This window comes from Prionailurus viverrinus, chromosome C1 (assembly GCF_022837055.1).
Source record: "Prionailurus viverrinus isolate Anna chromosome C1, UM_Priviv_1.0, whole genome shotgun sequence".
In the NCBI taxonomy this organism is placed as follows: Eukaryota; Metazoa; Chordata; class Mammalia; order Carnivora; family Felidae; genus Prionailurus; species Prionailurus viverrinus.
The window spans coordinates 15264137-15276801 of NC_062568.1; the positions used below are offsets into that span (position 1 = coordinate 15264137).

Here is a 12665-nt window from a genome sequence, read left to right on the forward strand (position 1 = left end):
GGATATAGAAGCCAAGACATTTCTTTCCGTGACATCCAAGAAAGACATTCCAGCAAGTCAGCAAGAAGTGTGACTGGTCTGGAAAACTTGCCTTGGCCCATGTATACGATGAAAGCCAAAGCAAAATCAGGCCACAAGCCTAAACAAATGGAAAAGAAACCCTTTGCCTCATCATTAGATTCCTCTTTACTAGTGTGTTCCTTGGAGTGTGAAATTATAACCACTTCTTTTTTCTGCTCCCCTCCTTATTCATCTTTTTATGGACATTGTCTTTCTCCTTGTCTTCTCTTATCCTCCTTTACTACTCATATTCTTTCTCATGTTCCTTCTGTCCCATTCCTTCCAGCAACCCATCACCATGCAAAACTAGCTGCTTAAATCATACATGCTGAAAGCACTCACCTACCCCTCTGAATCCACAATGACCGAATGCTTCTAAGGGAACAGCAGGAACACTTGATTCCTGGCATTGTAATTAATGAATTTGCATGGATCTGGATTTTTGTCGTCCTCGTTGCTGCTTCGGTTTCTCGTTTATGGTTTCAATCGATCATATCCCCTTAGCGCTAGAATTAGCAAACTGTTTTTGAGAATGTGAGCTACTGATTTTAAGGCAGATGAAAAACTAGACGCCAAAGGACTTACGTCTATCTGAGTATTCCTAGTTCCACATGCAAAAATAGTTATCAGTGCAAATTTTCATTCAGTCAATCTCCAATGACTGAGAGAGAAACATACTTCCTTTCCAAGCCAGAGTGTAAGGGCTTGGCCATGGGTGGTCAGCACTCCCCGGTTTCCGGCCCAGGCACCCTCAGGTGGATGTAGCGGTAGGGGTGGTGATGTTGGGTGGGTTAATGGGAGAAATGCCCGAACAATCAAAAGAGACAAATATTTTATCAGTTTTTTAAATAAAAATAAAAGTCGATTCTAGAAATCAAAAGGTAGAAGCTTGACATTAACAATGTATATTTTGAATTTCTTTTCCTGACACTAAACAAGCTCTTGATGAGCCTTTATAAAAATAATCAGTGATCACTGGGAGCCAGGAGTACCTCCTGAGAGAATCCAAGTCATTTGTTTTAATAAATTACCAGTGGGTACAAGAATGCCATCAATATGGGGTAATGAATTTTATCACAACCGTCAACATAGGGTAATGAATTTTATCACAACCTAACATAGATGTGTTGACATACATATACCTATGTACACATATCTACTATAGATACTTCTTTTTAAGTTTATTTATTTATTTTGAGAGAGAGAGAGAGGGAGAGAGAGCAGAGGAGGGACAAAGAAAGAGGGAGAGAGAGAGTCCCAAGCAGGCTCCACACTATCAGGGCAGAGTCCGATGCAGGGCCCAAACCCACAAACCATGAGATCATGACCTGAGCAGAAACCAAGAGTTGGAGACTCGACTGACTGAGCCACCCAGTGCCCCTATGTGATAGATACTTTTAATCTCTGTGTGTATACCTATATTTTTCATTAGATTGTACTGGATACAAAGATAAATGGACTGAACAATAAAATCCTTAGGTATGTTTTTATATGTTATAAAGAACAGTTAATATTTGACTCTATACTTCAGTTCTCTTAGGAAGGGAAAAATATCTGAACTTGGAGATCTCTCCCTTTTTACTGAATGATAGAAATTCAATTTTGAATGAAAATAGTTGGCCACAAAGACACAATATTTGGCACATTCCTACCAAGCACCAATATTATGTCCTAGGTGAGAAGCAAAGATTCATTTATGGAAAAGCAATATGCCCAGATGAAAACTCATTGACTTATTCCAGGCATATTTGGAGGGTTGGGAGGGGGTTACCAAGACTATTCAATGGCAGCTTTCATTTCCTACAAATACAACAATGACAACTAACAAACACCAAGAAATCCTGAACAGGCATAAGCCCAGATTTGAAAATTATTCCATGGCAGTGATTGCCCCCGGCTTCACGGGCCAAAAGCCTGGTTGGTGCTGTTTAATGGCTCTCGATCCTACGACCAGGACAGAGTCTCAGATCACAATGTAACTATTCTGTTCTGACCTGATGCTCAGGGTCTCTTGTTCCTTCTCACTTCTTTTTCGAAATATAAATAAAATGTGACCTATTTAACTGACATCGAATGCCCACAGTCAGGATTTCCTCATTCTGTACTTGAAGGATTTTCTGTATTTATCCCAGAAGGTAACATTGATTAGGCAAGACAGAGGACTTGAATTCTAAAATGGGTTTCCACTGGTTTATATGAAAGCAACTCAGGGCTTTCTTAATTGGAAGCTAAATATGAGCCCAAAACATGACTCGGCTGCTAGAAAGGAAATCCAGTCCCTGGCAGCACTAGTAAAGTGTGATTATATGTTGGAGAGAAGTGATAGGTTTAGCACTGTTTAGATCCCGTCTGGGGTCAAGTTAGAGGCGCACAGCACAGAGGAGGGCATTAACAAACCTGAACATATCCGTACTAGAGCACTGGTCTTGTGGCCAGAGCAATAGAAAGAAATTAAAGAGGACAGGAGTGTTCAAGAGTGTGGCTGATGGTATCTTCAAGTATTTCAAGGGCAATAACAATGACTTTATAGTAATAATTAGATCTACCAAAAATGAGACCTGCTCCTTCAGGAGACATGAGTTCCTCCCAGCTGGCAAGTACTTGACAGATATGCGCTTCGAAAATACAACACATTTCTCTGTTTTATGCATTACAGTCTAGAACAGCAGAAACAGCAATCGCTGATGTGGAACTTTGCCCTGGGCAGGCTTCAAGCATTAACCTACTTAATCTTCATGACATCCTGTAGCCCCATTTTAAAGGCGAGGAAAAGTGAGTCGCAGAGATGTTAATAACTTGCCCTAAATCACATGCCTACTTAGTGGAGGATCTGGGTTTCAGACTTCTCTAGCTCTTTATGTCTACTCTCAGGAAATCTTTTTAAGGCATAGCTTTATTCTCTTGAATTTTCAGAGGAAAAACTTGAAGCTAATGTAGTGGCTGCTCAGACGGGATGAACACTAGAACATGAAGGGACCTTATGGTTTGAAGAAGATGTGACCAAATACAGAGGAAGAAATTGACCCACGGGCAGTCCGAAAATCACCCATCTAGTTCGTTTTTGAGCCGGGATGAGAACCCAAATATTTAAGTGCGGTGGTCTTGCATTGCATCCTGACTCTCATGCTGAAAAACATGAGGCAGGGTGTCCCTAGGAATCGGAGGGAGCCAGGTAAGTGGGCCAACCATGCCTCTCCCATGGCCAACACCTGGGCATCCAGAGTAAGAGAGTGTGTTAGAAAACATGGCAACCTAGCAGAACGTAATGTGTGCTTCTGCCCATGGGAAGGTGGGGGGGTGGGGAACAGGCTGAGTGGCAGAACATGAACCCCAAATGCTTCATCTGCATGCCACTGGGCTTGAGTGTGTGCTTCACGGCGGTGCCCATGTACAATGGGGGAGGGCTGATATAACCTAGATATAGATGGAAGGAGGACAGAGTTATGGAGAGGAGGACCGAATTCTGGCCAAAGTACATCTCCATGTGACAATTTACTTCCAGATCCCAACAGCCTTGGTGCCACATCAGCATCACTTGTATGTTGCAGAGGTGAAAGGTGAGCCCAGATCCGCCCAGCAGAATGAGAATTCTCTTCACACCATCCACCCGCCATCTGTTGAAGTGGGCTTCTATTGTTCTGCCTGATGTTTCTCCTCTCCTGGGAACAGCAGCCCAGTTTCCTTTAGGTGAGCCATCATGCGGTTTGGGAAAGGTTGCTCTTCACCCCTGGTTTCAGGGTCAGACGCCTTGATGAGTCTGGGAAAATCAAAAGAACATATTCCACTGACCACTAATTGTTTCAGAAGAGGCTCCATGAGCCGGGATGGGCCACTGAGAGCCCCACACCCCCCCACCAGGACTTTGGCCTGGAGACATTCTCTTTCTGCTTAGGGTTTTCTAAGTTCTCGGGTGACGCTGCTGGAGGGCACCCTTGCCTTCACTTGAATCAAGTCTGCCTGAGAATGGAGCTGACACAGAGGAAGGCAAAGCAGAGACAAAGAATGAGGAGAAACTAGTCATCTGTGCCCCAAGCCAGTTACATTACTGGACTTTCCGGTTTTGGCGGCCATTAAATATCCGATATTGCTTAAACTAGTTTGAGTTGGGCATGTATGACTTGCAACCCAATGAATCCAGTGATTCTGTCCCACCATTAAGTCCTAGGGGAGAAGAGGGTGGATCGGAAACTGAGGGCCTCCCCAGAACAGCCTTAGCTCCTTCCAAACCTTCTAATCCTCACCATCAATAGTTCAGAACCTCCTTCATCCCAAGCAAGTCTTCCAAATCAGTTTTCTGAGTTTACATGAATGTATGACTAAACATACTCAAACAGATGGGCCCCTTTGCTACTTTGTTATATGAAAGAACTTCCAAATACATATATATATATATATATATATATATATATAAACACACACACACACACACACACATATATATGATTATCAGACCCGGGCACTATGAAGTGTGTTTGAATGTGGTGATTGTATGTCAACCCTGTAGTTAAGGAATTTATGTAGAGAAAAATAACAAAAGTGTAAGGCATTCTTCAAAACAGACACCATTCCTCTAGATTTTCACATACGATGTTGAGTTAGGCAGGGCGTGAGCATGAGAAAGACAAATGGAACATTCTCCGGTTTGGTGTTAACTTGGGAAGAGTTTTGAACTGTCTTTAGGGAAGGGAGGGACCCTGACAAATGGGAGGGTGGAGGCAAGCAGGGGACATATCCACAGAGCAGGCAAAGTCATATGCATCTTCTGAACTCAAGGCTTGGTGGTCTAGAGCCCTTTCATCACCACCCCGGACTCCCATAATCCCCAGTTTCTTGCTCCCCTCAGCAGGGAGGGGACTAAATGCAAACTGGACTCAAGACTGATATCAACGCACTCAGGCATGTTGAGCACAAAATTAACAGTCTCTGAAAAGGGATAGATGTTCTCAGGAAAGGAAACAGCAGGGTGGCCCACTGACACTAACCAAGTCATCCGAGAAGTCCCTGCTGACTCTGTGTCCCAACAGCGTTGGGGTTTTCCTGCAGCCCCTCAGAACATGTGTGGCGTGAGCAGGGTGTGTTGGATTTCATTTTATTTCCTTAATTAAAGCAAATCCTAACCTCAAAAGAACACAGGGTACACCCTCCACGGTTCAGACACCATGAACCCGGACGACTCGAAATTCTTTTTCCATGATCAGACGTCATTCTGAGCCCTACCTCCTAGAGAAGGAAGAGTCCAGGAAGGCCTGCAGTGCCCCATGGTTAGCATGTGGCCCTACGTAGGACTTTTACTTTGGTTAGAGCAGCAGCTGGCGTCCTGTTCTGTAAAGAGTGTGGCTGATGCAGCGAGCCAGCAGAATGGTTTCCTTGCTGGATGTTGTGCACCCACTAAGACTCCTTGGTCCCCACACTGCCCACCCAGAAGAGAAGCAACTACATCCGCATCAGGAAAAAATAACCCAAACCACAACCAGCCTCCCTGGGCCATCTGCCCGTGCAGTGATAAACATCTGGTCACCATGGAAAAGTCCTCTCCATCCCCAAGATGATGTCTCCCTTACCTCCTCCGTGTCCCCTGCTCTAGATCCCGGACGTTTTAAGGTAAAGGTTTATAAACAAAGCCCAGTGAACTGGGCTCAACCAAATTTCCAGTGGAATATACGGCATGTTCCACAATTTAACTAAATTCTACAGTCTGCAATACATTTGTGGCATTAAGTGTATCAATGATAATTCATTGATTTAACTTCCACCCCGTTTCATAACTGCCACCCAGCCTAACAACCATGCATAAATCAAGCTGGATTGACACCATTGAATTGTGCTGGTCAAACTTTCTGATGAGAAATTTTCTCTGATGATGTCAACAATGGACTAGATTAAATGGGTGTGGAAACTGGAAGGAATGGGATAGTTTATTTAGTAAACAGTGTGAAAGATCCTTCCTGTGTGATTATACAGAGAAAAAGAATGTAGCCTCTTCACACCAGACACCAAAATGCATCACTACAGATTAAAAAGAAAAATAGATAACTGTTATGGGTAAAAATTATCCGATTAGGAATAGAGAAGGTGCCTTGAAAGTATAAAAGTACAGAGGGGTTTTTTTTAAGATTGATAAACATGACCATTTAAAAATGTTAATATCTCATAAGAGACTCTTAAAAACTGAGAACAAACTGAGGGTTGATGGGGGGTGGGAGGGAGGGGAGGTTGGGTGAGGGGCGTTGAGGAAGGCTCCTGTTGGGATGAGCACTGGGCGTTGTATGGAAACCAATTTGACAATACATTTCATATTAAAAGAATTTTTTTTCAATAAAAATGTTGATATCTGTAAGTTCAAAGTTACGCACACACGAGATGAAAAGGTGAGTCATGAACTGAAAAAATATTTGCAAGAAAGTGGTGCAGACATGTAACAAGAAAGGGTTAACCTTTAAAACAAAAGAGCTTTTATAAATCATAAGACAAAAAAAAAAAAAAAACGCTCAAGAAACCAGGGCGAAAGATGCAAACAGTCAGATTGTGTGAGATGAAATGTCAGTCGCCAATTACCATATGGGGGAAGTTCCATGTCACTTACAATCACAAAGCAGCAAATTGAAATAACAAAGATTTGCTGTTTACTCCCCAAAGCAGGTATTTGGGTGGCGAGAGTGAAGCTGAGCGCGTGCCTTCTGGAGGTTAGTTTGATAAACGTTTGCCATGGCTCTAAAGTGTAGATGCACTTGACCCAGCAAAGCTGCGCGTGATGGAACGTATGCTACCGAAAAGGAGGTCACTGACCAGCGGTGAGGTTACAGCAGTGTCACAGAGCCTGCTGGCTCTCCCCGCCCTGCCTCTCACTCCCCGCGGGACAAGACCGCTGGCCTGTGCCTTGGGCATTCTCCAACCCGGGTAGTCCTGCCCCGTGTTCTCACAGCTGGAGGTGGTGGGGGCCTCGGGCTAGACTGGCCTAGATGCGGCTGTAGGAGCAGGTGGGAACTAGAGACCTTCTGCCGCGACCCTCTCATTTGATAGATGAGCAAAGGGGATGTGACAATAACCTGCCCAGTGACTCGCAGCTGATTCACAGCAGAGCGTGGATGTGTGTCCCAGCCTCCGTGCTTCTAACGCAGGCTCCTGCCACCCTTGAACTCTGCATGTTCCGTTCCAGCTAGTCAACTTTCTGGACGATGTGGTGCATGGTCCATCATCTGGTTTTCATTAATAACCAGCTAGCGTGGTGTTTTGTAATGCTGTGTCATCGTGTCCATGGCTGTTCCTTGGCCCCAGTCACTTCTGGTGTGGGGTTACAGAGAGCGTCCGGACCAGCAGTGGTCTGGAGGCGTCACTGCACGGCAGAATATATTTGGGCAGGTCTTCTTCTCATATGAAATAAGAAGTTCAAAGTGACAATTTTGGATATTCTTCCCAAATCTATCTTTCTACTGAAAGCATTTTCTGGAAGTCTTGCTATTTTTTTTTTTTAAAGCATAAACTATGCGGACTGCATCGAACAGTAAGGCATGCAAAAAACTCAAAGATGCCAAAGCAATTGTCACCCAAATGTAGATTCAGAAGCTGCCTCAAAGAATAAAGCTAGAGGTTGATGCGTTTTCTTCAGCTGAGGGGCATCCGAATTAAAACCCTGAACCCTGTCATAGGAAGAGCTGACGGCATTTGTCTAGACACAGGGAGTGGTCATGAAGTCAGGCAATAGTATACTTGAGATCAGTCTTGATCAAGAGACACATGATATGAACCACATTTACAATTTTCAATGTTCTAGTAGCCATGTAAAAAACCTGGAAAGAAATAGATGAAATTAAGTTTAATAATATATTTTATGTGACTCAGTATATCCGAAATGTTATCATTTCAGCACGTATACAGAATAGAAATTATTAAGCAAATATGTTACATTCCTTTTTCCTACTAATCTTCAAAATCTGATATGTATTTTATACATAAATCTCAATTCAAAAGCTAAAATCTTTGTAGAACGACTTGACCTATATGTAGAAACTCCATAAAACTTACAGTTGAAAGGTGATCAAGTTGCTTCAAATATACATAAAAGTTCTCCAGGGGAGCCTGTGTGGCTCAGTCAGTTTAGAGTCCGACTCTTGATTTTGGCTCAGGTCATGATCTCATGGTTCATGGGATTGAGCCCTGTGTTGGGCTCCTCGCTGAAAGCATGGAGCCTGCTTGGGATTCTCTCTCTCTCTCTGCCTCTCTTCCACTTGCTCTCTCTCTCTCTCTCTCTCTCTCTCAAAATAAAGAAACAAAGAAACATTTTTAAAGAAGTTCTGGGACGCCTGTGTGGCTCAGTTGATTAAGTGTCTGACTTTGGCTCAGGTCATGATCTCATGGTTCATGAGTTTGAGCCCCGCGTAGGGCTCACCACTCTCAGTGCAGAGCCCTCTTGGGATCCTCTCTCTCCCTCTCTCTCTACCCCTTTCCCACTTGGCTCAGGTCATGATCTCATGGTTTGTGAGATTGAGCCCCGCATAGGGCTCACCACTCTCAGTGCAGAGCCCTCTTGGGATCCTCTCTCTCCCTCTCTCTCTACCCTTTTCCCACTCGGCTCAGGTCCTGATCTCATGGTTCGTGAGATTGAGCCCCTCTTCAGGCTACTTGGGATTCTTTTTCTCTGCCTTTCTCTCTGCTTCTCTCCCTCTCTCCCTCTCTCTCAAAAATAAATAAACATTTTAAAAATTAAATTAAATTCAAAATTCATTCCTAAGTTTCATTCACATTCCACATTCCAAGTACTCAACAGCCACAGCTCATATTGGACAACCTTAGACAGAGTCCTGGTTTTTGAGTCATTTGACCACCTGCCTCCATCCTGAAGAGAATATTCAGTAGTGTAGCCCAAAATACCAGGTTATTCCAGCACAGAGACACCAGCACTTGCAGAAAGTTCAGAAGAGTGTGAAAGAATGATCAATTGCCTTGTGGTGGAGGCATGTATGGGAAATACCAGAAAGAAGAAATGGAGTTTGCATGGCCTAGGAAGAGAGAAATAAAAGATCTTTCTGTTCCCAGAGGAAGCTATTGTCCCATCTTCCAAGTATAAATAGATATAAAGTATTTGATAAATACAAAAGTCCCAAAGTTCCAGCACTCTGCGGCTAACCCATCCTTTATTTGTAGGCAATATACATCAACCTGATAGGTCCCTACTTCTAAGAAATTAGAATCGAAGAAAACCCGATGTTTGAAAAGAAAAGTGATTTTTAAAACTCTAAAAAGGCTTTGCAATGACATCAACTACATGGTTTCTTTAAATATCCAGCCTCCTTCTTATATTTAGACTATGATTAGATTAATGGGGGAAAAATATTGACACTAAACTTTTCAAGAACACACCTACTACAGAAAGCAAAGAACACCTGTTGTTGAGCTTATCTTTTGAATCTTAGTTTCAAAAGTTGTTTTCATAGTTAAGGCTTTGCTTATAGAATGGTCCCTCCCCATGCTCTTGGGTTTAAGACTTTAGAGATGTGAGTGATTGCTTAAAAGCATCCTGCCTTGATCTGTGTCTGGACAATTACCCTGATTGTCTACTCTACTCCTGAAATCATTGTTGCAATATATGCTAACGAATTTGGAGGTAAATTTTAAAAAATAAAATTAAATTTAAAAAAATAAAATAAATTAAAAAATTAAAAAATTTTTAAAAAATTAAAAAAAAGAAAAGATGATACAGGAAACCAGAGGAAAGGTAGATGATTCAGAGGATAACAGTTGGGGAAGCAAGATGGACAGAAGCTGCCTAATTTACTTTAGGTCTTCAACTGTCTTCAGGTCATAAAGTCCCAGGTTGGTCCGAGAGCCGCAACAAAGCCGGGAATGGGGGACAAGATAGAGAGGCAAGTACAAGTACAAAACAAGATGAGAATTAATTCACCTGTGCCTCCGTCCTTAGGAGACTATTCACTTCTCTCACCCAAAGCACCAGATCGTTGTAACATATGCTGCTTGAGGTAAGTTATAAGAAGCAAGTGACTCTGGAAGTGAGTTGTCAAATGACTTCCAGACACAAATACTGTGTATTTTCACGATCCCCACGGCGTAACCTGGAAAAGCTGTGCGTGCTTCTCATAGGTGCTTGGGGACTCTTTCTGCTAAACTTATACAAGGTAGTAGGCTAATGGTTCAGCAGGTGGGGATAAAATGCAGCAGGTGCCAAGAGCACCAAGAGCAGGGGACCCATACTCCAAATCCCACTGCCCACTGATGTGCTGTGCCTCATACCGCCTCATAAGTCCTTGCCAGGCCCCCCTGCACAGATACAAGGGGAAGAATGAAATGATCAAACACTTTGGGGTGGCCATAACTTGAGATAGTTGCTAATTGAGGTAGAGGTGGAGGATGAGTAGATTAATAGTCATCTTCCAATCCAGATAGGGTTTCCATAAGGAGAATGTTGCATTGTTGGCTATCAATGTAGACAGCTATACAACAGGAAATGGTATTCATTATAACAAGAAGAAAGAGGGGTGAGATGGGCAGTTTGGGGAAAAGAAAGACAATTTACCTGGGAGTGAAAAGAGCCATATTTAGTCCTGACCTTGCTGCTGAGCAGCTCTATGGACTTTAGCAAGTCACTTCCTGTCTTGACTTCAATAGTTTAAGGCATTTCCTGAGTTTCTACTATAGCAGAGCAGTTACCCACTCTTGGCCTTGAGATCCTCCGAGGTACAGGTCAAGGAAACAGCACAAAACCTTCAGACATTGCCCTTTCTTCCATGCTTCAGGGTAATTACCTCCAGGACTTTGGGAGAGGGGGGGCACTGCCAATGGCAATGACCTTCATTGTTACTGGGGTGGACGTGAAGTCAGGCACTAGAGTCACAGGCCCTGAGACTCCAGAAAAGAAGTTCTCCGGGATCCTGTCTGTCACGCACAGCACCTACAGGAAACAGGCCACCCGTGTGGTTTCCAAGGCACCCGCGCATGGCCTGGGAAGCCGTGGAGTGTGGGTCAGGGCTTGAGAAACAGAAAGTGAAACTTTGTGGAAACTCAAGAGGTGGCGTCAGTGCCAGGCTTCCTGTCCACACCCAGCGGAGGTTGAGGGGAAACGCGCAGCACAAATGAGGAAAAGCAAAGCTGCTTTCACATGGGAAAGTGACAGCCCGAGAAGGAAACACGCCATTTGCTCTGGCCTCACGTCCGCAACTTCTAACACATTCCCCCGGGAAAGGACTTCCCTCGTCCTCGCCTGTTCGTCTGCCCACAGGCCTCACCTACCAGAGGGTCAGCCAATGCTTCTGGCTTTGGGGTTAAAGGAAAGAGGGATCAAGCCAGGGGATTGTGTCTAAATGATTACTCCAATTGTCCCCTTTGGGAGATATTTCTCCATTGGCAGGTTGCGATCTTACCAGAGAAACAATGTCATCTGCCAAAGATTTACGTTGTCAGATTTTGACTGGGCCTATCCTTTATACGCTAGACCTTCTTTCCTTGGAGGGTAACATCGGAAATGAAAGCATTGTTTGGAATCATGAGAGCCTCTGAACTTCTCCTGATTCTCCTCCCACCTCTTAAAGCTCCCCACCTGCTTCCCTTCTCTCGCTCTTACTCAGGGCCAGGATCCCTCTCTGGAGGGGTGATTTTGTGCCACCTTCTTTCATCACATGCGGTGAGGATAATTCTGCTCTATCTCAAAGACTCCAACTTCCCAGCCCATCGTCCTGAGATGATGACAAACTACTGGCCACCCTGGGTGCCCCCATTCCCTCCGCCCCAGCTCAAGCTGGGACTTAACTCCTGAGGAGTCTGCAGTGGGACCTGCTGTGCAGGACGGTCCCAATCTTTCAGTAGACGGCCAAAGGGACAGGCCACAGGTTGAAAGACGTGTTCTTGCAGAAGAACTCTGCTGGGGTCATGGAGGAGCCCCTGTCCTTTAGAGGCTGGGAAATCCTTTCTCAAGAGTGGACTCAGAGCAGTTGGGGGACAGGTCTAGGACTTTAAGGTGAGGAGAAAAGGTAGATGGACAGGGTGTGAAATGGGAAATGAAGGGAAAGAAGAATAGGTGTGTTCAAAAATATACTCAAGTCAAGGAAAACAGAGGGTTTGGCCCTTCTGTCCACTTCAGTCCCTGGAAAAGGAGAGTGTGGAATTTCACACGCCTGTGCTCTGGGAGATCTGTCTTCACCACAGCAGAAAGTTACTCGAGCCAGTCTGTACTCTTGAAGCCAAAATCAGTCAATCAGACAATCAATATAAAATCATTTTGTTCCGCAACAGCTGGCCTAGCACTGAATCACCAGGGTATTGATTACAAGCCTGTAAAGCATTTTGCATCTGGGTAGACCCCATCATAGACTTGTTACGTTTACTCTTGACCTCTGACTGTAGCCAAAAAAATCCCTCCGGATCAGTCAACTACGTACACAACTGGACCACCACAGGCAGCGTCCAGTCTTTACCCATGGAGACCCATGATCATATCTGACTCCCCAGAAACCATGGTTGACCCAGGAAAAGAGTTTGGAGACATACATCTGCTTGAAAAAAGCTCAATGTTTTTGGCCAAATCATGATAGTGTCTATCATGAACATGGCTTGTATACATTATCTGGATCCCAATGAAACGACCCTAAATGGAAGAA

The 12665-nt window shown here is 44.1% G+C and overlaps 1 long non-coding RNA gene across 3 annotated transcripts in view; it reads right to left on the reverse strand.

Moving 5' to 3' along the window:
- Positions 1–1397: 1397 nt before the first annotated feature.
- The window catches only part of LOC125171522 (uncharacterized), an 86092-nt gene continuing 74824 nt past the window's right edge, over positions 1398–12665 (reverse strand). For all 3 annotated transcript variants that reach the window (XR_007154376.1, XR_007154375.1, XR_007154377.1), the window contains exon 3: positions 1398–3817. This is a non-coding gene — a long non-coding RNA (uncharacterized LOC125171522). The remainder of the gene's footprint in view (positions 3818–12665) is intronic.